At 43.0% G+C, this 24,529-nt stretch overlaps 1 pseudogene; it reads left to right on the top strand.

The window, feature by feature from the left end:
• Positions 1 to 13,758, top strand: part of LOC106587233 (inhibitory synaptic factor 1-like) — a 63,985-nt pseudogene extending 50,227 nt beyond the window's left edge.
• The last annotated feature ends 10,771 nt before the right edge of the window (positions 13,759 to 24,529 follow it).

Genomic DNA, 24,529 nt, shown 5'->3' on the forward strand with positions numbered 1-24,529 from the left:
CAACTGCTTTCACTGTGACACCTCACCTACACCGCCAACCTTTTTTATTTTGCATAAAGCAAGAGCACCCTTGTTGTTCTGATATGGCGAGTCATCAATCTATCTCAATGTTAATTTGTTTGCAGTACCTCCTTTGGGAGAGGTTCCTGAGAACACATGAGAACATTTATAAAGGACCAAGTAGGTTGTTGATTGGCTGACAGGTCCTCTACCTCCCAAAGGAGTTGATTGGGGAAGAGTTGTCTGAAGCTTGTAATGACATACAGTGCGGTATTGGAAATCAGCTGTTTGAGTGTTTCACCTGACATGTTAAAATTGGTCGTCATGAAGTTTCATTGTTCAAATGAGATCCTACCTACGTATGTGGCTATAGGACTTAATTTAATCCAGGCGCAGTGTGTGGTGTGAGTGGGGAGTGACAGGCTCCCTATATAGTAGAAATCAGTTATTTTGTGGAGGTGAGACAGGTATGTGGTGGCCAGATGGTGCCTCGCTGGGGACGGCAGGATGTCTGCTACTGATTTTGTTTGCAAATAGCCCTCTGTAAAATCTTCCGCTTCTCCCCTCCAGTTTAACCCTGTATTATAGGGAGGGAGAGTTTTAGGAACTGCCATGTCTGATAAAGGTGTTGCAGCTTCAAAGACATCCTACTGCATGTAGGAGAGAGAGCGTGAAGGAGACGCGTTGTGACAGGTTTTGTCACTAGTTGAGAAGAACGCCCTACAGATTGTCACATATAGAAATGGCGAAAAGCTGGAAGCGAAGACAAATTGCTTAGTAATTTCAATATATCCATTTTCTACTTCACTATGGCGAGGAGTGCACCATCTAGCAAAGCACTGAATTCCCTATGCAGAGTACGCATCATGCCCCATTTTCTGGTTTCATGACCTCTTGGACATCCTGTTATCTACAGTACACTTTGTTGAATGTTCAAATCTACCTATCAAATCTATCCACCAATAAGTAAATTGCTGTCCATGCAGGGAGACTCATGTTCATAGGCTGGTAAAGAACTTTCTGAACTGAGGGAAAAGGCACCAGGGCATTGTAAACATAAGCGGATTTGCCTAGATGGAAACTCATATCTGATAAGTATGGGAACCATGCCATGCTACTCTGACTAGTAACATATCATTGATTGTAGGATGTTCCTGTAAGTGTTTCCGTGGAAATGGCTACAGAGACCTTTACTTGAGTGAACAAAACAAAGACAAACAAGATGGAATAGAAATGGATTCGCCACAGATATGTAGTAGTGCACAGTGAAACAAAAAAGAAATATGCAAATAGTATTTCTCTAGGCTTCAATATTTCTACTTCGGTATGGTCGAGCAGGCTACATTTGTTGGGTAATGATATATGGGGTTCACACAGTAAAATAAAATGGGGCCGCACTCCCATTAAGATAAGCGTAGCGGGCCAAGGAAACCTGGAAATGCCAGTAGCATATTGATCGTGTGCCCTGTATTTAGAGGAAAGTGCATACTGCTTTTCTTTCTCCTGTGCATGTCTCCTAGAGCCCCCTGTGCCCCCAGAACAATGAGAACACACACAGACCAGGGTCTCATTGAGGAATAGGGTTAGGGCAGCTCAATGTATGGATCAGACGTTTTCTTATGGTGACACTGTTGTACTGTAAACAGGAACGATCATGTAAAAATATTGCCCAATACCCACCCCCACAGACACTCAAACACCCATTCGTGGACACGCACACAAACCACACAGGCAATCTCTGAACCAAAGACTTCATTAAACTGAGCTGGTTTTGAGATAATCTTGACTGGGGGAATTGTCTGCTCACTAGGTTGTTGCTTTCAGTGAGACTTCCACTCTCTCTGTCAGCGAGGTTGGAAGATTTCCCGCTGGATTGGGCTGAGCTTCTTCCTGTGGTGCAAAGTCCTCTCTACCAACAACACCCTGCCCTATCCCTATGTCCCTACTCTCCCCAACCCTAGTCCAACACACCCCAAACTATCACTGGCAGCCAGGCCTTTACTGTCCCTCCCACAGAAAGAGAGTGTCTAGGATGTGTCTGCCTGGTACAGTAGAAACTGCTCGGCAACCAAGTCATTAAAAGGGTCAGCTTGGCCTGACTGCTTCTCACAGCACACTCATTTCCTAGGCTGCTCCCAGCGTGACCTGATGCCACACGAGCTGCCTGGTGCTTAATCCAAGCGCTATCTCTGGGAAGCAGACACAGTGAGAAGCCCAGTAGCGTGGCGCTTCCATCTATTTCAGGTCATTACAAGCGCTGGGGCTCCTCAAAGATAGAACCAATGAAGGAGAACCTCCATAAATGTCCAGCATGCATTGCTACAGTACACAGCCATGCCTTGGTCGGTGGAACACACTCTGTGGTACTACTAAAAGCATGGTCTGTTCCTCCACAGAGTGTTTCAGTTTTATGCCTTACATCTCTGGTCCCTACAATCTCCCACTATGTTTATACAGAAACATCCCAATTAGTTACAGTATATACCAAACGGCAGGTGGGGGGATCAGTCGGCCAAAATAATGACCTGGATTGAGCTATTGAGAGCAGTGGAGTAAAAAGAGTGGTGGATGTGATGTATCAGCCCTCCAGGACTGCACTCTGGCTGCAGTCGGAATCCTAAACTTGGTTCTGTCCTGTCTTGATTGATGTCCATTATGCAGTGAGATTGTGATGCTGAGTTTGATTAGTGAGTTGTCAGGGAGTGTCGCCGGCTGTGCTCTCATCCTCATCACGGCGACCGTGTTGTTTGTGAATATGCACAGCCCCTTTAAGGCTTCCATAAAGATGAGTGTTTTGGAGGGAAAGATTAAAACGTGTAATGAGGGAGGAAGGGATGCACGTGAACTTCCAGGCTTATAGTCCTCTCTCATGACAGGATAATTACATCTTGCAGGGAGCATTTCAAAGACATAGTTTATCCCGCCGGTGCCATCACCGAGAAACATCACAGTCTCACCAATCAGGTTGACCAAAATCAGGCAGGTCTTTCTAACATGGCTGTTGTGACTTTTTCCTCCTCCCTTTTCAAACCTCACACGTTGCAGGGTCAATTATGGAATTTTGCTGACAGAAAACTTTACCAGAGAAAAGTGAATATTTAGATTGAATAGATTGTGAGTAAGGTGCCCTTTAGGAGTTTAAAAAATATGAAATACAGAACTATTTATGTTTCAGAAGCACGGCAGACCTACAATTTTCATTGGACAATAAAAAGCAATTTTTCAAGGGAATTCAGTAAACATGTCCTTTCAGATTGGAGCTAGGATGATGAATTAGTTTCAGTGGGATGTGATAAACAGTATCTCAGAGATACTCCGACTACAGGACGCTCTGCTATCCTTGTCTTGAGGAAAGCTAAATTATGTGGAAACAGGCATGGGGCACTGGGTGAGGAGGAGCTGGGAAGCTGCAGGAACTAAATACATTAAAACTATATTTGCAAACGTTTCACTTCAGAGTCAGCATGCTAGGCCATTTTGGTAATTGCTGAGGCTTTCTAATTGGCATGAACTTGTCACGACTTCCGCCGAAGTCGGCTCCTCTCCTTGTTCGGGCGTCTTTCTAGCCATCGCCGCTCCATTTTTCATATATCCATTTGTCTTGTCTTGTTTCCATACACACCTGGTTTTCATTTCCCCAATTAAGCTACTTGTATTTAACCCTCTGTTTCCCATCATGTTTTGTGTGTAATTGTTTCATGTTATGTGGTGTTAATTTATGCGCTTTACTTTTATGTTCCGTTTTTTGAGCGCGTTTGATTTATGTCGTGCTCCCGTTTTGGAACTATAATAAAAGTGCACCTGTTCATTATACTCTGCTCTCCTGCACCTGACTTCGCCTCCTATACACCTTGTGACAGAACTGCTTCCTAACACTAGAAGTGCTGAACAAGGACAGGCTGGGAATCCATTGTGACATGTTGAGAATAAAATGACATTGAGACGTTTTAATTGTGCTATTGAACACATTTCACATTTTCGCTCGGAAAAATAAAATCAATGCCAGACGCTTGATGTAACATAATTAACGAGTTAGCGCTGCAAACTTTTCGAAGTAAACTTGAAAAAATGACAGGGGGAAATACAGAGAGAGAGACACAGGAACAGATGGAGGGTCACATAAATATTGTGTAATGGTTTTAAATCAGATAGTCTGCATCACAGAGGAAGGATTCACTAATACAGCATGTGTATCTGTCTCATGAAAACTCAGAGATGGTTATTACATTTAATGTGTTTTGCATGTCTCATTAAAATAATACTGCATTGATTGCATAGCAGCAATTGTAGTACAGTAGTTGCAATAAAACTGGCACTTGAAGTAGTTGTAGAAGTAGTAGTAGTAGTAGTTGTAGTAGTAGTAGTAGTAGTAGTAGTAGTAGTTGTAGTACTAGTAGTAGTAGTAGTAGTAGTAGTAGTAGTAATAGTAGTAGTAGTAGTAGTAGTAGTAGTAGTAGTAGTAGTAGATTATAGAAGTGGTAGTGTAGTAAAAAATGAATAGAGGAATGATGACAGTGGTTAAAAGCATGGCAGTAGCTGGCAGCCACTATTCTTTTTTCCAGACTCTGACCTCTGTAAGTCATTCTACACTGCTACTACCAACAGTCATACAAAATGGTCTGTAGACATTACGTTGGAATTATTCATATTGATCTATGAAGTGAATTACAAAACGAATACATATAACCTATTTAGATTACATGTATTCAAAGTATTTTCAAGAGATGAGGGATTTCCTTTGTTTACTAGACAGACAGCTTGCTGGAATGTTTTCCTACATTAAAACCACCAATGCATACCGAAGCAAACGTACCACATTAAACATCTGTTAATACATCAATGGAGTGATAAGAGCATGCGGTAAATATCAGCCTCCTTGTCAACAGGCAATTCAAACACTCATTATCACATTTGCTGGTTTTGACCTCAACAGCTTGGTCATGTTGCTACTTCAAATCCAATGATTGGTACAACAAGAAAAACAGTATAAAATGAGCACAACTACGAGACAGGACATTACACACAGACAGGTAATAGTAATAAAGCCTCAACACCCCTGATATATAATTGGCTACATTACCATTTTATGTAGCGGGGTTTAAATGAGCAATCTGCAGTAGCTACATCCATTTTTTTGTCTTAGAAATCAATGATATATACACATTGATTCTTGAAGAATATAACTTATAAATGCCTCATAAACTTAGTTCCTGTCACACCCAGTTAAAACCCCAAATATAAGTTTGTTTTACTCAAATGTTTGTAAACATTGTAAATGTAAACAAACACTGCATAGATTCAAAACATGGTTAAAACTATCATTTTGATATCATGGCTGGTTGGTCCTTGCTTCCGTAGTTCTGTCTATAAATCCCTCAGCTTTTTACCAAAACAGAGGCGGGGTGTCCACTTTGTTCATTGTTTCAACTGAAGATTGGCCCTTTAATAGAGGACACTACTGAATCGAATTCAGAGATCACCACTGCACTGCCTCAGACAGCTCTTTGCAGAACAGAGCAGAGTTAAGGCTTTAACAGAGAATCACAGCATCAACCATCACTCCATGTTCCAATACTTCCCTCCTGGTTCCCCCTCCTCACTGTAAGGCTCTGTCACAGGCTGTGCTCCAAGTGCCCTTCTTCAGCCTGACCATCAATTACCCAGCAGGCCAATCATGGCAGATGGAGAGTTGGGGGCGGTAAACCTCAGCTGACATTCACACACAGCCTTTCTCACAAAGCCACCTTTGAGCACTCCAAAATGACGAGGCTCAGTTTTGAGTACTTGGCCCAATTATGATCATGTGCTTCGAGCCGAGCTGGGATTGTTTTGAGTCAGTCACAGTCACAGGCTGCCACAATCATGCCGGCACAGACAATGGATAAATAGAGAGTGTGGATGTATCTCCCGAAATAAGAAAGAAAACAACTAATCTATCTTCTCTGTAGTCATTATGAATCAAATTCAATCAAATTTATTTATATAGCCCTTCTTACATCAGCTGATATCTCAAAGTGCTGTACAGAAACCCAGCCTAAAACCCCAAACAGCAAGCAATGCAGGTGTAGAAGCACGGTGGCTAGGAAAAACTGCCTAGAAAAGCCAAAACCTAGGAAGAAACCTAGAGAGGAACCAGGCTATGAGGGGTGGACAGTCCTCTTCTGGCTGTGCCGGGTGGAGATTATAACAGAACATGGCCAAGTTGTTCAAATGTTCATAAATGACCAGCATGGTCAAATAATAATAATACAGTAGTTGTCGAGGGTGCAACAGGTCAGCACCTCAGGAGTAAATGTCAGTTGGCTTTTCATAGCCGATCATTGAGAGTATCTCTACCGCTCCTGCTGTCTCTAGAGAGTTGAAAACAGCAGGTTTGGGACAGGTAGCACATCCGGTGAACAGGCCAGGGTTCCATAGCCGCAGGCAGAACAGTTGAAACTGGAGCAGCAGCACGGCCAGGTGGACTAGGGACAGCAAGGACTCATCATGCCAGGTAGTCCTGAGGCATGGTCCTAGGGATCAGGTCCTCCGAGAGAGAAAGAAAGAAAGAGAGAAAGAGAGAATTAGAGAGAGCATACTTAAATTCACACAGGACACCGGATAAGACAGGAGAAATACTCCAGATATAACAGACTGACCCTAGCCCCCCGACACATAAACTACTGCAGCATAAATACTGGAGGCTGAGACAGGAGGGGTCAGGAGACACTGTGGCCCCATTCGATGATACAGGGCCAAACAGGCAGGATATAACCCCACCCACTTTGCCAAAGCACAGCCGCCACACCACTAGAGGGATATCTTCAACCACCAACTTACCATCTTGAGACAAGGCCGAGTACAGTCCACAAAGATCTCCGCCACGGCACAACCCAAGGGGGGGGGGGGCACCAACCCAGACAGGAAGACCACGTCAGTGACTCAACCCACTCAAGTGACGCACCCCTCCTAGGGACGACATGGAAGAGCACCAGTAAGCCAGTGACTCAGCCCCTGTAATAGGGTTAGAGGCAGAGAATCCCAGTGGAGAGAGGGGAACCGGCCAGGCAGAGACAGCAAGGGCAGTTCGTTGCTCCAGTGCCTTCCCGTTCATCTTCACACTCCTGGGCCAGACTACACTCAATCATAGGACCTACTGAAGAGATGAGTCTTCAATAAAGACATAAAGGTTGAGACCGAGTCTGCGTCTCTCACATGGGTAGGCAGACCATTCCATAAAAATGGAGCTCTATAGGAGAAAGCCCTGCCTCCAGCTGTTTGCTTAGAAATTCTAGGGACAATTAGGAGGCCTGCGTCTTGTGACTGTAGCGTACGTGTAGGTATGTACGGCAGGACCAAATCGGAAAGATAGGTAGGAGCAAGCCCATGTAATGCTTTGTAGGTTAGCAGTAAAACCTTGATGTTGTTACTGAAACAGTAATAAGTGGACTGGATAGGTCACTGTAGCTACAACTGTATTGCAGTTGAGCTACAAAGGACCAAATAACAATTCCATAGAAAATGGCGAGGGTTGGATGGAAACCAGTGGCCTTGCACCCTGAGGTCCAACAATTGTGCCACAAGGTTGCCTGTTATATTCTACTTGTCAGCATTTGTAAATATGAAAAGTGTTTAGCTCTATTCAAAAGAAAAAGTGCTCTTTTACAAGTCAGGTGTTAAGCCAAACAATGTTTCAAAGCCGATTCTGTGTCGTGGTCCAGCTGCAATCTGCTGTGACATCATGAGCTATGGAACCCAACAAAAGGATGTGATTTTACTCTGAAGCTTGTAATTACTGTTGCTGGTCCTCATTGTACTCTCTCCATTCCAAACACAGTGTGTCCCTCGCTAATGACTTGTTCCTGATGTGTTCATTCATCCTTTACGCTTAGGCAATCTGTTTACCCAATAATTCACTCTATAGCTCACTCATCCCACATTTTTCTTTCTTCCTGGAAGAAAAGACTGAGATTACTGATCACTGTTGCTGCATTGAGCCCATATGTGACCTAGACTGTTATCAAGCTAAATTAGCGTACATGCTGGAAGCTGATGACGGTGTAACAGTGCCTGGGAGAGAGGGCTCACGGTGGGTTAATCCTGGGAGAATATCTCATGATAGGATGTGAGCTGGGCCACCAATGATGTTTAACGACTATAAACATAATTTGCAGCATTTAAGTATCTTATCTTAGCAGATGTGTCAGTCAAAAAGGCTTTGGTTGGTAGTCAGTGTTTGCCATTCCTTTGTATTCAAATCCATTTTGTTTTTTACACAAGGGATTTGTTTAACATATTATGACTGGAAATTATATGCCTCTGTTCTTGGGTGCTTTATTAATTGATATCCAATTAAGGCAGTTAAATTAGGTCAGCGTCAGGCGTTCAAGCGGACTCGTGAAATGATTCTGACAGACCATACTTTCTAAACACATTGATTAAATTAAATCCTTTTTTTTTCAGGATGAGTAATCAACTAAACAAAGCCATTCCATTCCCTCTGGGTGTGAGAATCATCCCGCATTAGTTTAAAGTCTGCAAATCATTCAACAGACAGGTTGGTTTACCCATTCAGCTCACCGCTTAGTGCCCCCACAGAGGATCTGCTCCCACAGGGCTGACTGTCAATAGAGGAAAACACAGTCCTGGTACTGAAGCTCCTGTGGCATGCAAAGCTGCTCAGCCAGGCCTGGCTCACCCACACAGAAACCTATGCACGCCATACACAAACCTGACAATCTGTTTACCCAAAGCCCTATACAGATACACACGTCACATGCCTGCATTAGATATACTACAAAGAAACAGAATGATTGAAATCAGGAAAATGAGGATGGGCTGTTCCAAGACTGGTTACGTTTACATTTTCAAATGCAGATGGTTGAGCTCACTACCATGATATGGACTATGATAAGAACAGGACGCTTTGGTTTGGTAAATAATACAAATCGGTACATTTTGGACAAATATTGCATGATAATACCCTCCATCGCTCCTCTGTTGTATGATGTGCTGCAGCCTCCCTATAGTCCCTGTGAGACCTTCAAAAATGGTTTCCTCCATCTGTGAACAGTTGTTGGTGGGCAATGCAAGGCTTTGTTCTTTTTCTATTTTCTAAATAGACACTACATATTTATGTAAGATTCAGTCCTGTCGCGATCTGTCAGAGATTATGAAGCTCTTTGATGCCAAATGGCTGTGTTTGCACTAGATATCACCTGAGCAATCAGCACATCAGCTGAATGATACTGGGTTTTTAATCAGGGTATTTGTGTAGTCAGGTCTTTGGGACTGTTAATTGCTCCTTTAAAGTCATTGTGCTGAAATAATTAATTAGGGTTTTAATCCCTCATGCAGACAGGGGATAGTTTTTCTGATACTGCTCATTTGATGTCACAATGAGCAGTTGAAAGCACAGAGGCAAATAGCAAATACCAGAATTAGGTGCAAAAAAGATCAGCATAACTCAGCTCTTCAACAAAAATGTTGTTCCAATTCCATATGCACATGTTCTGAGAAACACTAGTATTAATTGTGGAACGGTTTGGAGAAATGTATCACTTACAAACTACATGAATGCTGAGCATTTTTCCATTTTACAATAGATTGCTTACGAGAGCGCGATGTGTTGATTAAGGTGCTCAAATGTCAAGTGTTTGAGGCTCGAATTTTATGTGCCATCAGCAAATCAACAAAATCAATGGTGTTGTGGGCTCAAGTGCTTTCTATTCATGAGACCATAAACACTCATACAGCATGGGTGGGTGCTGATGAGGAGTATTGAGGTTGATTTTGCCAAGCCAGGTTGATAAACTACCCTGCTAGTTTGACTCCCTGTACAGAGGGTGAAAGTCAAGCTTCATTACGGCTTGATTTAGTGTGAAGTACATTTTCTTCATACTAGTAGAATGTATAGGTATCTTAAACCAAATCGTGTAAAAAGTGAAAATGACTGTATAAAATAAATAATGCAAATACTGAACTATATTGTAGACCTACGCTTAAAAAAAAGGGAAATTATATTATTTTAAACAAATGATAATTTTCTTTCTCAAAAAAGATAGGGGTCAAAATTATTGACACCCCTGTTTTTAATACCTTTTAATACCTCACCTTGCGAGGTCAACGGCATTGAGCCTTTACATTTTTTGGGGACAACACATTGGGAGGGATCTTAGACCACTCCTCCATACAGAACCCTTCCATATCTTTGATATCCTTCGTCTGAGCTTATGGACTACCCTCGTCAATTCAAACCACAGGTTTTCAATGGGTTTCAAGTCCGGAGACTGAGATGGCCATTGCAAAATGTTTATTTTGTGGCCAGTTAACCATTTCTTTGTGGATTTTGATGTGTGTTTGAGGTTATTGTCTTACTAAAAGATCTACTTGTGGTCAAATTTCAGCCTCCTGGTAGCCTCCTGGTACTGAATAAAGTTCATGATGCTGTTAACAATGGCCCTAGGACCAGTGGAAGCAAATAGCTCCTTAACATCAAAGATCCACCACCGTATTTTATAGTAGGTATGGGGTTCTTTTCTGCTTATACATTATCATTTTGACGCCAAACCCACCACTGGTGTGAGATGCCAAAGAGCTCTAGTTTCATATCATCTGACCAAAGCACCGTTTCCAATCCAAGTGCCAATGCCATTTAGCAAACTCCAGGCATTTACATTTGTTGGATGTAAAAATGAGCTTTTTGTCCGCGCACACCAGTGGTGGGTTTGGCATCGAAATGAGAATATATGAGCAGAAAAGAACCCTATACCTACTGTAAAATATGTTGTTAGATCAAATCTACATTTACGTCATTTAGCAGACGCTTTTATCCAGAGCGACTTACAAATTGGTGCATTCACCTTATGATATCCAGTGGAACAACCACTTTACAATAGTACATCTATATCTTTTTTTTGGGGGGGGGGGTTAGAAGGATTACTTTATCCTATCCCAGGTATTCCTTAAAGAGGTGGGGTTTCAGGTGTCTCCGGAAGGTGGTGATTGACTCCGCTGTCCTGGCGTCGTGAGGGAGCTTGTTCCACCATTGGGGTGCCAGAGCAGCGAAATCGAATAAAAGTTTATTTGTCGCGAACACAGTTTTATTGTTGTTATCGCGGGTACAGCGAAAGGATTATGTTTCTAGCTCAAATAATGCATCAATATCTAGCAATACAATAACAATACACACCTAATCACAATTTTTTTATTTTGTAAAAAATAACAATAAATTAAGACATCAGAATGAGCATTATCAAAACAAGCAATGTCAGAGTCCGGAATATAAATAAATATGTACATGTATGTATGTGAATGGTGTGTATAGACAGTATATGAATCGAAAAGGTGGGTACAGCAGTAGTTATATAGTAGGAGCCATGACTAGAATGCAGTATAAAGTGGGTAAAACAGTATGTAAGCATTATTAAAGTGACCATTGTTCAATGATTTTATGTACATATGGCAGTAGTCTCTAAGGTGCAGGGTATAGTACCAGGTGGTAGCCAGCTAGTGACAGTGTCTTAAAATTCAGGGCAGATCTTTGATGTTATGCTTCCACTGTTCCTAGGGCCGTTGTTAAGGTCAACGGCATCACGAACTTTACCCAGCATAGGACATTTTAGCAAAAAACCTGGTTGCCTCTGCCAGGAGGCTGTATCTTGGCCACAAGTGGATCTTCCAGCAAAACAATAACCCCAAGCACACAACAAAATCCATAAATAATTGGTGAATTGGCCACAAAATCAACATTTTGCAATGGCCATCAGTCTCCGGACTTGAACCCCATTGAAAACCTGTGGTTTGAATTGGCAGTCCATAAGTGCAGACGAAGGATATCAAGGATCTGGAAAGATTCTGTATGGAGGAATGGTGTAGGATCCCTCCCACTGCGTTCACAAACTCATAAAACATTTTAGAAAAAGGCTCAGTGCCGTTATCCTCGCAAGGTGAAGTATCGAAAGGTTGTCAATCATTTTTAACCCTACCTTTTTGATATTTGTTTTATTACTTGCTAAACAAAATCTCTTTCTCTGAGCATTTCTAGTAAAATACTAGAAATGACAATACAATATAGCTCAGTATTTGAATCATTGATTTTAAACATGTCATTTTTGCTCATCTTTATCAAGGGTTTCAATAATTTCAGACCTCACTGTATGTCTTCATAGTGGACGTTAAAACATCATATTATTGTAAAGTAGTGTTTAAAAACATGTCGATACCTTCAAATCATCCGTCCCCCCCTCTTGCCTCCCTCCTTGCTATCCCCGGTGGTGTGTGAAGTATTTGTCTTCATAGTGGAAAGCATATTCATGTATAGTTAACAACATATTAAGTCAAGATCATAATGTATAATGATGTAGACCATATCTTCTAAACAACTATTCTACCCTCTCTCTACTCTTCTAGGTGGTGGGTCAGATCGACAAGCTGACGTCAGATTTTGACTTTGACCTGGAGCCGGATGACTGGACGGTGGCCACAGCGAGCAGCACGTCCAGCAGTGAGAGGGGCCTGGGAGAGGCCTTCAGGCTGGACTTCCTCAATCCTGACGTGCTCTCAGACAGCTGGGAGTTCTGCAGCTATCTGGAGGCCTCCGTCGCTGCAGCAAACGCCGCCCACAAAGGAGCGCCAACAGAGCAGCCCACGGATGCAGGGCTAGAGCCGGGGGCGGGGCGTGGGTGCATCCCCACCCAGACCCAGACCCCAACCCCACCCCCCACAACCGCCTCAGCCTACTCCCAAATGAATGGGGGGGCTGCCCATCCCTAACGGACCTCTCATAGTCACCCCAGACTCGTCCAGCGCCAGCGAAGAGGCCTCCAGCTCCACACACAGCCACAAGACCTCTCGCACGTCTGGCACCAGAGAGCGAGTCCGCTTCAGTGACAAGATCCTATACCACGCGCTGTGCTGTGATGATGACGAGGAGGATGAAGAGGAGGGAGATGAGGAGAAGGGCGGCTGTGCGACCCCAGACACTGACGACAGTGAGCCCAGTCCTAGTCAGGCCGGCTCGCCCACACCACCGCTCTCCTCCTCAGAGCACTCCGTCCTCCATAACTGTCTGGACCCTTCTTATGTCTCGTTCCCGTTGAACGTGGCAGCGGGAACTCACACGTTGCCCAGAAAGGGTCTTCTTAATCCCGCAAGTTGCCGGAAAAAACTGCTACGGAACAGCAGCACACAGACTGTTTCAGATAAAAGCACCCAAACAGTACTGCCCTATATTCCAGCCAAACAGAAAACAAAGGACCACTGAGAAACAGTAACTTTACAACAACAGAACTAATGAAAAAGGACTGTGTACTATTTAATATTAAATACATAGATCATAGATTAATACACAAATAAATAAATAAATACATATTAATTACTAAATAAATACATGATATGGGAAATTACTCGACTACCTAAAGTCATTCTGAGGCTCAGGGAAATAAAGGATAATGGCAGTTCCTTATGGCAGTAACAGAGAGAAAAGGGATATTGACGGACCAAAAGGCTAGTGCCTGCTAATGTTAAGAAATGTACCGAATGGATTCCCTATTTATAACCATTTGCAACACTTATTGAGATTACTAAAGCAATCTTTTTTCTAGGAAGTTGAAATTATTCTGAAATCGGAAAGTAAATGTGAAGAGGTAGTTTCCCTCCTCGTACACCAGTATAAATCACGAGAAAATATAATGCTTGTTCTTTAAGATGTGGTTAAAAAAACACTGCACATTCTGTACACTGAGAATCTGTATAAACATTGTCTTTTTCATCTTCCAATTATTTCTTATGTCAAGGGGGTTCCTGGTGTAACAACAGGGAGTGTATCTAGATGCACAAGTCAAGCCTTCTTCTCTCTTTGATGTCATCATAAGTGAGTCAAGGCCCAGAAAAACATGATTTGACCTGCCCTTGATTTTATTAATAATTTCAATAATTTATCTCTTGGTCTGCTGCTGAAACTGTAGTTGTGGAAAGTAAGACAAAAAACAGGTATTTTTGCGAGATTCTGTGCTCCAACTCCACATTGTGACATTTCCACTTTATCTATCCGTTCCTCTCTGCAAGGGAGCAAGGTTGTTAGGGGTGAGGACTTGAATAGAAGTGCACAAAGCCAAGATGCAAAAGGTTATGTCTCTCCATTCTGAATCCCAGTAGGGATTTGGACTCAATAGAGCAGCATTTTATTCACAGGGATTATGCCAATAGCAGTGCTGATCAATAAGGCTGATTGAGAGAGTGCTGTGAGGTCTCTCTGCTGAGCAGGCAGACCCTGCTCCTGGGGGCCCACAACAAAAACTCACAATTAGACCTCCATCTATTTCCTCTGCTATTAGTGGCAGACATGGACAGACACAGCCTTCAAGAAAGAGATTGGCATTTAAGAAATGTGTGGCCGGACGTGAAAGAGTGGGTTCAGACAGAGAGAAAGAGAGATGGAGAGAGAGAGAAAGGGGGGATGAGAGAGAGGAAGAAAGAGAGGTGGGAGAGTGAATGCATTGGAGAATGCAGGAGAGGGTAAAGGGCTGACCTCACAAGGAAAATGTGCTGCTAGATTGTTGTTAATCAACCCTCGGAACACAATCATTTCCCCTCTAATCACCAGGTGCTGACTCATGTCTCTGAGGATGGCCAGAGAGAACTCTCCTCCCAGATACAGATCAATTACTGTCCATAGGCCCCCAACTGCCCTGGGCCCCAGGTTATAGTACAGAAGAGAACACACACATAATCAGGATTGGACTCTTTCAAGGACTATCCTTGACTACATATTCCATATATTTATCACATATTTTACATCTCAATATCTTTTTGTAAAGGGATTTTGTTAAAACACACATAATGAACACATCTATAATGTTTTCAAATCAAATAAAATCAAATGTTATTGGTCACATACACATGGTTAGCAGATGTTATTGCGAGTGTAGCGAAATGTTTATGCTTCTAGATATGAAAGTGCAGCAGTATCTAACAGGTAATATCTAACAATTCCACAACAAAACCTAATATCTAACAAATTCCACAACAAAACAGTGACAGCGTGGCTAAGATGAAATAGATAGTATAGAATAGATAGTGTAGTATACAGTATACTGTATAGACATATGAGATCAGTAATGTGAGATATGTAAACATACTTAAAGGGGCATTATTAAAGTGACAGGTGTTCCATTTATTAAGATGGCCAGTGATATCAAGTCTGTAGGTAGGCAGCCGCCTCTCTGTGCTAGTGGTGGCTGTTTAACAATCTGATGGCCTTGAGATAGAAGCTGTTTTTCAATCTTTCTGTCCCAGCTTTGATGCAGTTGTACCGACCTCGAGTTCTGGATGGAAGCGGGATGAACAGGCAGTGGCTCAGGTGGTTGTTGTCCTTGATGATCTTTTTTGCCTTCCTGTGACATCGGGTATTGTAGGTGTCATGGAGGGCAGGTAGTTTGCCCCCGGTGATGCGTTGTGCAGACTGCATCCCCCTCTGGAGAGCCCTGCGGTTGTGGGCGGTGAAACAGCCTGACAGGATGCTCTCGATTGTGCACCTGTAAAACTTAGTGAGGGTTTTTGGTGACAAGCCACATTTTTTCAGCCTCCGGAGGTTGAAGAGGCGCTGTTGCACCTTCTTCACCACACTGCCTGTGTGCGTGGACCATTTCAGTTTGTCGGTGATATGTACACCGAGGAACTTAAAACTTTCCACCTTCTCCACTGCTGTCCCATCAATGTGGATGGGGGGTGCACCCTTTGCTGTTTCCTGAAGTCCACGATCATCTCTTTTGTTTTGCTGAGATTGAGTGAGAGGTTATTTTCCTGACACCACACTCTGAGGGCCCTCACCTCCTCCCTGTAGGCGATCTTGTCGTTGTTGGTAATCAAGCCTACCACTGTAGTGTCGTCTGCAAAATTGATGATTGAGTTGGAGGCGTGCATGGCCATGCAGTCATGGGTGAACAGGGAGTACAGGTGAGGACTGAGAATGCACCCTTGTGGGGCCCCAGTGTTTAGGATCAGAGGATTGGAGATGTTGTTTCCTACCTTCACCACCTGGGGGCGGCCCGTCAGGAAGTCCAGGATCCAGTTGCACAGGGTGGGGTTGAGACCCAGGGTCTCAAGCTTAATGATGAGTTTGGAGGGTACTATGGTGTTAATTGCTGAGCTGTAGTCAATGAACAGCATTCTTACATAGGTATTCCACTTGTCCAGATGGGATAGGGCAGTGTTCAGTGTGATGGCGATTGCATCGTATGTGGACCTATTGGTGCGGTAAGCAAATTGGAGTGGGTCTAGGGTGACAAGTAGGATGGAGAAGATATGATCCTTGACTAGTCTCTCAAAGCACTTCATGATGACAAAAGTGAGTGCTACGAGGCGATAGTCATTTAGTTCAATTACCTTAGCTTTCTTGGGAACATGAACAATGGTGGCCATCTTGAAGCATGTGAGGACAGCAGACTGGAATAGGGATTGATTGAATATGTCCGTAAACACACCAGCCAGCTGGTCTGCGTATGCTCTGAGGACGCGGCTCGTGATCCCGTCTGGGCTGGTGGCCTTGTGAGGATTAAAAAGTTTAAACGTTTTACTCACATCGGCCACGGAGAAGGAGAGCCCACAGTCTTTGGTAGCGGGCCGTGTCGGTGGCACTGTATTGTCCACAAAGCGCGCAAAGAAGTTCTTTTTTGGCAGTAAGATGTCGATGTTCGCGACGTTGCTGGTTTTCTTTTTGTTATCCGTGATTGTCTGTAGACCCTGCCACATACGTTTCGTGTTTGAGCCGTTGAATTGCGACTCCACTTTGTCTCTATACTGATGCTTTGCTTGTTTGATTGAATAACTACACTGTTTGTATTCGGCCATGTTTCCAGTCGCCTTGCCATAATTAAATGCGGTGGTACGTGCTTTCAGTTTTGCGCGAATGCTGCCATCAATCCACGGTTTCTGGTTAGGGAAGGTTTTAATAGTCACAGTGGGTACAACATCTCCTATACACTTCCTTATAAACTCACTCACCGAGTCAGCGTATACATCAATGTTGTTGTCTGAGGCTACCCAGAACATATCCCAGTCCATGTGATTGAAGCAATCTTGGAGTGTGGAATCTGATTGGTCAGACCAGCGTTGGATAGACCTAAGCATGGGCGCTTCCTGTTTTAGTCTCTGCTTATAGGAGGGGAGCAGCAAGATGGAGTCATGGTCAGATTTTCCAAAAGGAGGGTGGGGGAGGGCCTTGTATGCTTCCTGGAAGTTAGAGTAGCAGTGGTCGAGTGTGTTACTCGCTCACGTACTGCAATCGATATGCTGATAGAATTTAGGTCGCCTTCTTCTCAGATTAGCTTTGTTAAAATCCCCAGCTACAATAAATGCAGCCTCAGGATATATGGTTTCCAGTTTGCATAAAGTCCAGTAAAGTTCCTTGATGGCCATCTTGGTTTCCACTTGCGGGGGATATACACGGCTGTGACGATAACCGAGGACAGTTCTCTTGGGAGATAATATGGTTGGCTTTGATTGTGAGGAATTTCCATTGTACTGAAAATCCCGTTGGCTGCATGGACTCCGACAGCATGTCCTCAGCTAGCCATGTCTCCGTGAAACAGAGTATACTACAATCCCAAATATTTATTTGGAAAGCATCTCTCAACTTTTGTAACTATGGATTGGAAATTAGCGAATAATATACTCGGAAGCGGTGGGTGGTGTGTTCGCATCTGAAGCCTCACTAGAAGACCGCTACTGCACCCTCTCCTCCTCCGGCGTTGTTTTGGGTCGGCCTCTGGAATCAGTTCAAATGCCCTGGGAGGTGCAGACAAAGGATCCGCTTTGGGAAGGTCGTATTCCTGGTCGTAGCGCTAGTTGGGCTGGCAAGTTGACATCTCTGATATTCAAAAGTTCTTCCCGGCTGTAATAACATTTAAGGTTTTCTGGACCTATCAACGTAAGAAATAATACATAAAAAACTAAATACTGCACAGTTTCCTAAGGACTTGAAGTGGAGTTGCCATCTCTATCGGTACAATCTTGATTTCCTACTAAAGAAAGGCAGATTATTGATCTGTAGGCTGGAGTAAAGGCAGCATAGCCTGAGACAAAACCAAATATTTTGCTCTGTGAAGCACAGTATCTTGACTGGTCCCCTGATACGAGAAACATGGTCATGCCTCTAGTCTCAGTGGTGTGCTGGTGAACAAGTAAAAGTTGAACTTTAGTTTGCAACACCTAACAGACTGAGTAATGCAGCGCAATAATCAAAGATAAGGGAGACAATATCATGCTATTTTAAAATGGTTACCCATTATAATACACTCTCTGACAAAAAGTAAATTTAAATAATTATCTATTAATTCATTATATGGCATGCAAGTGCCCTCCCTGTATTTGGTGAATCAGCTGAGAATACTTTGAGTGACTGCAAGGTAATGTCAAAAAATGAGCATTTGAATAACGCAATGCAAAAACATTTATCAGTTCCTCTGAGTCCAGCAAGAATGCATAGGTATTTTGTCCAAGCTCACACACACACAGCAATTTTGGTTGTGGGTTTTGACTGAGAAAATTAGAGGTGCATAGAGTAGTAGGCCTATGTCTTTACTCTAAACCTAATATCAGCTGATAAGCACTGCACTAAAGGAAGGTAATAACCACAGCATACAGTATAAACACAGCAGTTTCTCTCAATGGAAAACCTCTCCTTTAGGTCAGGATACATTTCAAACCCACATGGCAACGGGCATAGACATCTTGGTGATGAGTGAGAAATGAAATTAGCCTCTTTAATCGGTGAAACGATCATTTCAAATGTGATGCTGAGACAAAATGGAGAGGATGGAATCATGTATAAATTATCTAAGCAGCAGGGACGCACTTGTCTTGTGGCACGCTTTCACATTCTCATTCCGTCTTGCTCTGTTAATCCAGGAAACAGTCTGTGTCTGTCTATGAGAAAGATACATTGAACAGAGATCAATGGATGACTCCCGCAGCATTGGCTGCCATTTCACTGCTAGACGGAACACCAACAGGTCATCACACTCATTAGCATAAACAAACAAAGCTGGAGCAGTACGCAGAAAAAGCATCAATCAGACCAAAACAAACTAAGCCCTTATTGTGATGCCTATACAGCCCCAGGGCATTTCATTTATAGGGAAGGAATTTGAACTTCCAGTCTTTTATTAATCATATCCATGATGAAATCACCCCTGGCTGCAAGTATATAGCCGTTTGGCACTGGAGCGGAATACATTATCATTGACGATGAATGCTAGATATTTGGACAAAACATTAGGAATGTTTCTCTTGCCAGTAGGCTCATTATTTATTTGTAATAGGGCATTTCATCATCCCTGGTCCTCTGTAGGACAAACTGGAGAGGCATCCAAAGGTGAAAGAATGTAAGCACACTGATGCCAATGCTTACTGGACAAGCAGGTGAGGTTGTTTTGTGGTGGTGTTTAATGAATGTGAGGAGTTATAGCAATACTATGTGTATGTGTGTGTGTGTGTGTGTGTGTGTGTGTGTGTGTGTGTGTGTGTGTGTGTGTGTGTGTGTGTGTGTGTGTGTGTGTGTGTGTGTGTGTGTGTGTGTGTGTGTGTGTGTGTGTGTGTGCGTGCGTGCGAGTCATAGGATTTGATTTGACGTCACCAGCAGATCAATTTTAGAGCCAGGCAGCACCCTGATCAATGCTCTAATCACTGCCCAGAGGGCACTGTTTCTGTTTCAATGATCACCACAAGCTCACAAATTAGCACTGTTACACTGATCTACTCCATGTATCACTATGCAAATAGTTGACGTGACCATTTTACGACAATCTGAATAGGTTGTGATACTTTTGTAATTACTGTAGATCTTAAAAATACGAATTTAGTGGGTGCTTATATTTGTCTGATTTCACATGTAGAAGTGTGTATTATACATGTGTGAACTGGAAAGGTGTTTTTTTCATATCCCAACTCACCCTGAGACACACACAGCCAGCCGTTATCAATAGTAACCCTGGAGCAATTAGGGTTAAGTACCTTGCTGAAGGGCATATCGACAGATTTTTCACCTTGTCAGCTCGGAGATTCAAACTAGCGACCTTTTCATTACTGGCCCAATGCTTTAACTGCTAGGCTACCTTGCCACCCTAGTAAAATTACACACACACACACACAGATATCTCTCTGTCCCTCACACACACACACACACACACACACACACACACACACACACACACACACACACACACACACACACACACACACACACTTTCTCTCTCTTTAAAGATCCCTTGAAGAAAATGGATGACAGAACTGTGTTTTCTTTGCTGATTGGTAAGGGTCTATGAAGTGGAGAACTCAATACAGTCACACTGATTACTATAGATTGGCTAACGGCTGGGGATACTGAGGGTCGATTTGTTTAATCTCTGTGTCATAACTTTCCTGCTGCTTCCAGAACAAACTATTTATGTTCCGTCATCCCTCCATCCTCCATCCTCCTCTGCCGCCCACACATTCCAATTTGTGACATCTTTGAATTTGGCACTCAGTCACCGCACGACTCACGTCTACTCTCCTCACCAGTGAGAAGACAATAATTGAGACTGCAATGTTGGTCCAACAAGAACAAAGACATTGCAATGTGTCAGTGAGCAGCCATCAAATTCAGAGCCCCTTAACTATATCAAATTCATATATCATTGTATAGATATTGCCTACAGTTTGGAAGAAAAGCCTTGGAAAGAGGGAAAGCTTTCAACTTAAGACCTCTTACTATCAGACAGCTGCCCGTGTGGCAGGTAATTTTCCTATATAAAGTGGCATAGGCCCGTATCTTGGAAAATACTACATACAGATCGGATAAGGGCTGCAGCAGCGCATTAAATGGAACCAAGGAAGGGTCTTTGGATTGATAACCACAGGCACAGGGTTGGCATACAGAGAGCCCATATCGGGGAGCAACCAGGTAGGGATGTGGGCATGTGTCTGACAGGCACAATGGGGCACTGGATCCATACATGGAGGGCTCCCTCCAACCAGCCTAGTCAGAGCTTATATGGGGAGGGGGAGCTGGACAAGGCCACGGGCTCTCGGAGTGATTAATGAACAGCCACGGAGCAGCCACAGATAAGATAAGACCTTCACAGGTGATGAAGCACATGGAGCGGGGCTGTGGTGGTAGTGGTGGTGGCAATGGGGGAGAGATTACAAGTCTACTAAATTGGCACACAATAATTTAAACCCTGTCCATAAAAAAATGATAAAGATTTAAATTGTGACTTATGCAGAACAAACAACAAAATAGAAAAATAAGTGAAGAAGGTTACAACGTGTCATTTCAGCTCAGTGGTGGAATGGTAGAAAAATTGTTGGCATTGGGGAGTGGAGAGACTGAGCTCTAAAAAACAAGGTGCCCCAACCATGCTTCTCTCAGCCTCATCACTACAGTATGTTGGACCCAGAACCTAAAACCCATCCAACAGAACTCAATCAGATGGACTGCATCATTAGAGCAGTAGAGCCACAAAACAAAGGACCGAACAAATACACTTCAGAAACTGAACTATGTAGGTGTCACCAGCCATAAAATAATGCAATATATGTCACAACAGGTATACATATATGTGTCAGGACAGTGTTGTGACCATATTATGGCAGGTTATGACAGTTATGTCAGCTGTTATGACACATTATGATATGATTATGACCGTGTCATAACATGTTATGACGCTAGGTGTCAAGTAAAGTGTTACCCCAAAATCAACTTAGTACTGTATAATACCCAATGAAATGGGCTCAAAGCAATCACAATATGCAATTCATTTCTACTAGGTACTGACTTCAGTTTCTTTCTGAATAGTTCATCTGCAAGTAATCAATTGATTGTCATAAATACATTTACTGTACCGGTATAATTTATTTCTTGTTTGAAAGTACCTTTTCTGACTGACGATTCCAAAAAAATCACATGCAGTGCATTTACGATTCAGGATAAGCAAGTAAGAGAGAAAAGTGGGGAGTCATTTGCAGAAGCCATTTCCTGTAGAGAGAGAAAGACGATTGTAACTGATGAAAACCCAGCACCTGCTCAAATGATCCAGCCATACAGATGCATACAAGTTATATATTGCATGAAATTGCTCAGAAATCAGGCATAATGTTATATTCAGCAGCCGGGCGACAGTTTCATGATGACATCATGAAAAAACAGTACAATTGCAACAAAGAACAGACACACAGTCCCCATGGAATGTCCTTGACTTTAAATAACATACTGTAGGAGATGGAGAAATGGATGACACTCAAACAACTATATGGTGGTCTGGTAATGTGTTCCAGTAACTTCCTGTATTAGGCCTGATTGAGAAAGAGTGGAACCTGGTTGACCTAAATACACAGTCAATTTCACTAACAGAAAACCACTACTAAATTAATTGTCAATAGGCCCATGGTTATAGATGACTCCAGAATATAAATGCCCAGACCAGCTAAGTGCAGCAGCAGCTATAGTAAGTGCAGGTAGGCAACTCTAATTCTGACAAAGCACTGTAGAATTCTAAGAAGACGCAGGCAGCAGTTCTTTCCTCGGAGCTCTGCTTTGGCAGACTGTCAGCATTTTCATGGCATTTACAGGTAAAGGCCAGGAGGCCAGAGCGTTGCTGACAGTTTAGTAAAACAGGCAAACAACAGTTAAATGATGATGAAGACAGATGCTATGTGCAAGGCACTCCCCAAGTGGCCCTTATGTTCACCTTCAAGGAGAGGGCTTTCCCCATCTCTTACTTGAAATGTTTTCCTGTACAACCCTCTCTGTAGTACATCATTTATTTTACTGCCTCCTCTAACTTTAATGTCTCCTCCATTCCAGTTCTGGAGGCCCATCACTGAGGTCTTCATCAAACATAAAGTGATCGACAGGGGGCCAAAGACAGGTAAGAGTCACTCAAACAGGACTAGCACAGAGGAGGAGAGAAGGAGAGATGGTATAGCTGAGTATTCTACAATAGCAGATGTTACAGGGAGATGAATGATTGTTGTATGGATTAGCCTCGCCCTTCATTGATACACATAGAGACAATGCAGGGCTCCAATGAGAATCTCCCTGAAATAAGCAATGATTGCAATAATTACTGCCAACCTGGGGGTCCCCAGCAGGGCCCCCTTCCATTCTATTAACCTCTTCTGCTCTTTTCCTATCTAATTAATGCAGTTCTTTATTGGTGTAATTTGGTGGTTTTAGCCGTTTCTCCTGGATTCAGGGAGTGAAGCCGGTCACCAGCCTGACAGGGGTTCCTGTGTGTTATGTTGTCGCTGTTGTGCATCGCCAATACATCAGAGCAGTGATTATTCTCAAATGAGAGCAATTAGTCAAATGTCAGGTTCCGGCTCGCACTCTCTGGGTGGCTTGCTGACAAGTCGCTCAGAGGTATGTCTAAAGATGAATAGCTGTGGGATGTCATTAAGTCATCTTGCTTCAATAGAACAGAACGAATAAACAAATAAATAATATATCCTAAGTTTCTTTCATAATTAGCCACTGAGCACCGGTGACACTTGAACACTCAGAGGCATCGACCTATCCTGAGTAGGCAGCCAGACAATACTAATACAGCCATATACCCGTCTAGTTCAGAGTAGTAGTGACATGCTAATAGTATCATAAAATACACTATGAAATGCCCCTGATTTTAATACGATCAACATGGTCTCCGCTCCCAGCATTGTACTATAGTGCTTTAGCCTGAATGTCACCTTAGGGAAAGGCATTCAGAGAGCAGCTGTAAGTTATGGCGTTTTGGCACCCTTTCAAAAGTGTGTTCTAGTGAATTGGTCAATCAATGCTCTCTTTTGCTTGTGTCCTCGCTCAGTGCGGCGCCCCAGCATCAGTCTCAGCCTGTGCCTGATGCACCTATAAAACCTATCAAACACAGCAGTTAAATTGCTCTGTGGGTCTGAGTAGGCCTGGTGTTTGGCATCAAGCCCTCTGCCACCCTCAGTGTTAGGCCAGGGGGTTGAAGAGCATGTCAGGTGTAAATCTCCAGGCTGACTGATCTCCCATGTCTCCAGCTAGGATTTAACAGCTGCACAGAGAGAGGCAGTGAGAGGCCAACCTCGCTAGATGCCAAGCAACACGGAGTGATTAGATCAATAATTGTTTTACGTGCAATAGACACTTAACAATCAAGCATTGATCATTCAAACAAGACTTAAAATCCTTAAAATTCTACATAAGTCCGTATACAGTGGTTTTAAAACCGAGGCAAAGTATTTTTGACACAGTGGAACATTCACTTTGGCTAATGGTTTACTGTGCCATTTAAAGCTTTATTCCTCTGTGAATGTGTCACAAAACTGTCACTGGCAGTTTTTGGGAAGAAAAGGGAATATTTAAGGCAGAGTTTACCACATATACAAATAAAGTATGAAAAAAGACCAAAGGCGAGGAGTGTGAGGCTGAAGAAACTGCAAGGTCAACAAACAACACCACAAGAACAAAAACAGAGCTTGCACTAAAATTCTCCTAAAGTGCTTCACTGCAAGGATAAAGACTATAGACTAACATCAAATCACA

This window comes from Salmo salar, chromosome ssa26, assembly GCF_905237065.1.
Source record: "Salmo salar chromosome ssa26, Ssal_v3.1, whole genome shotgun sequence".
Classification (NCBI taxonomy): domain Eukaryota; kingdom Metazoa; phylum Chordata; class Actinopteri; order Salmoniformes; family Salmonidae; genus Salmo; species Salmo salar.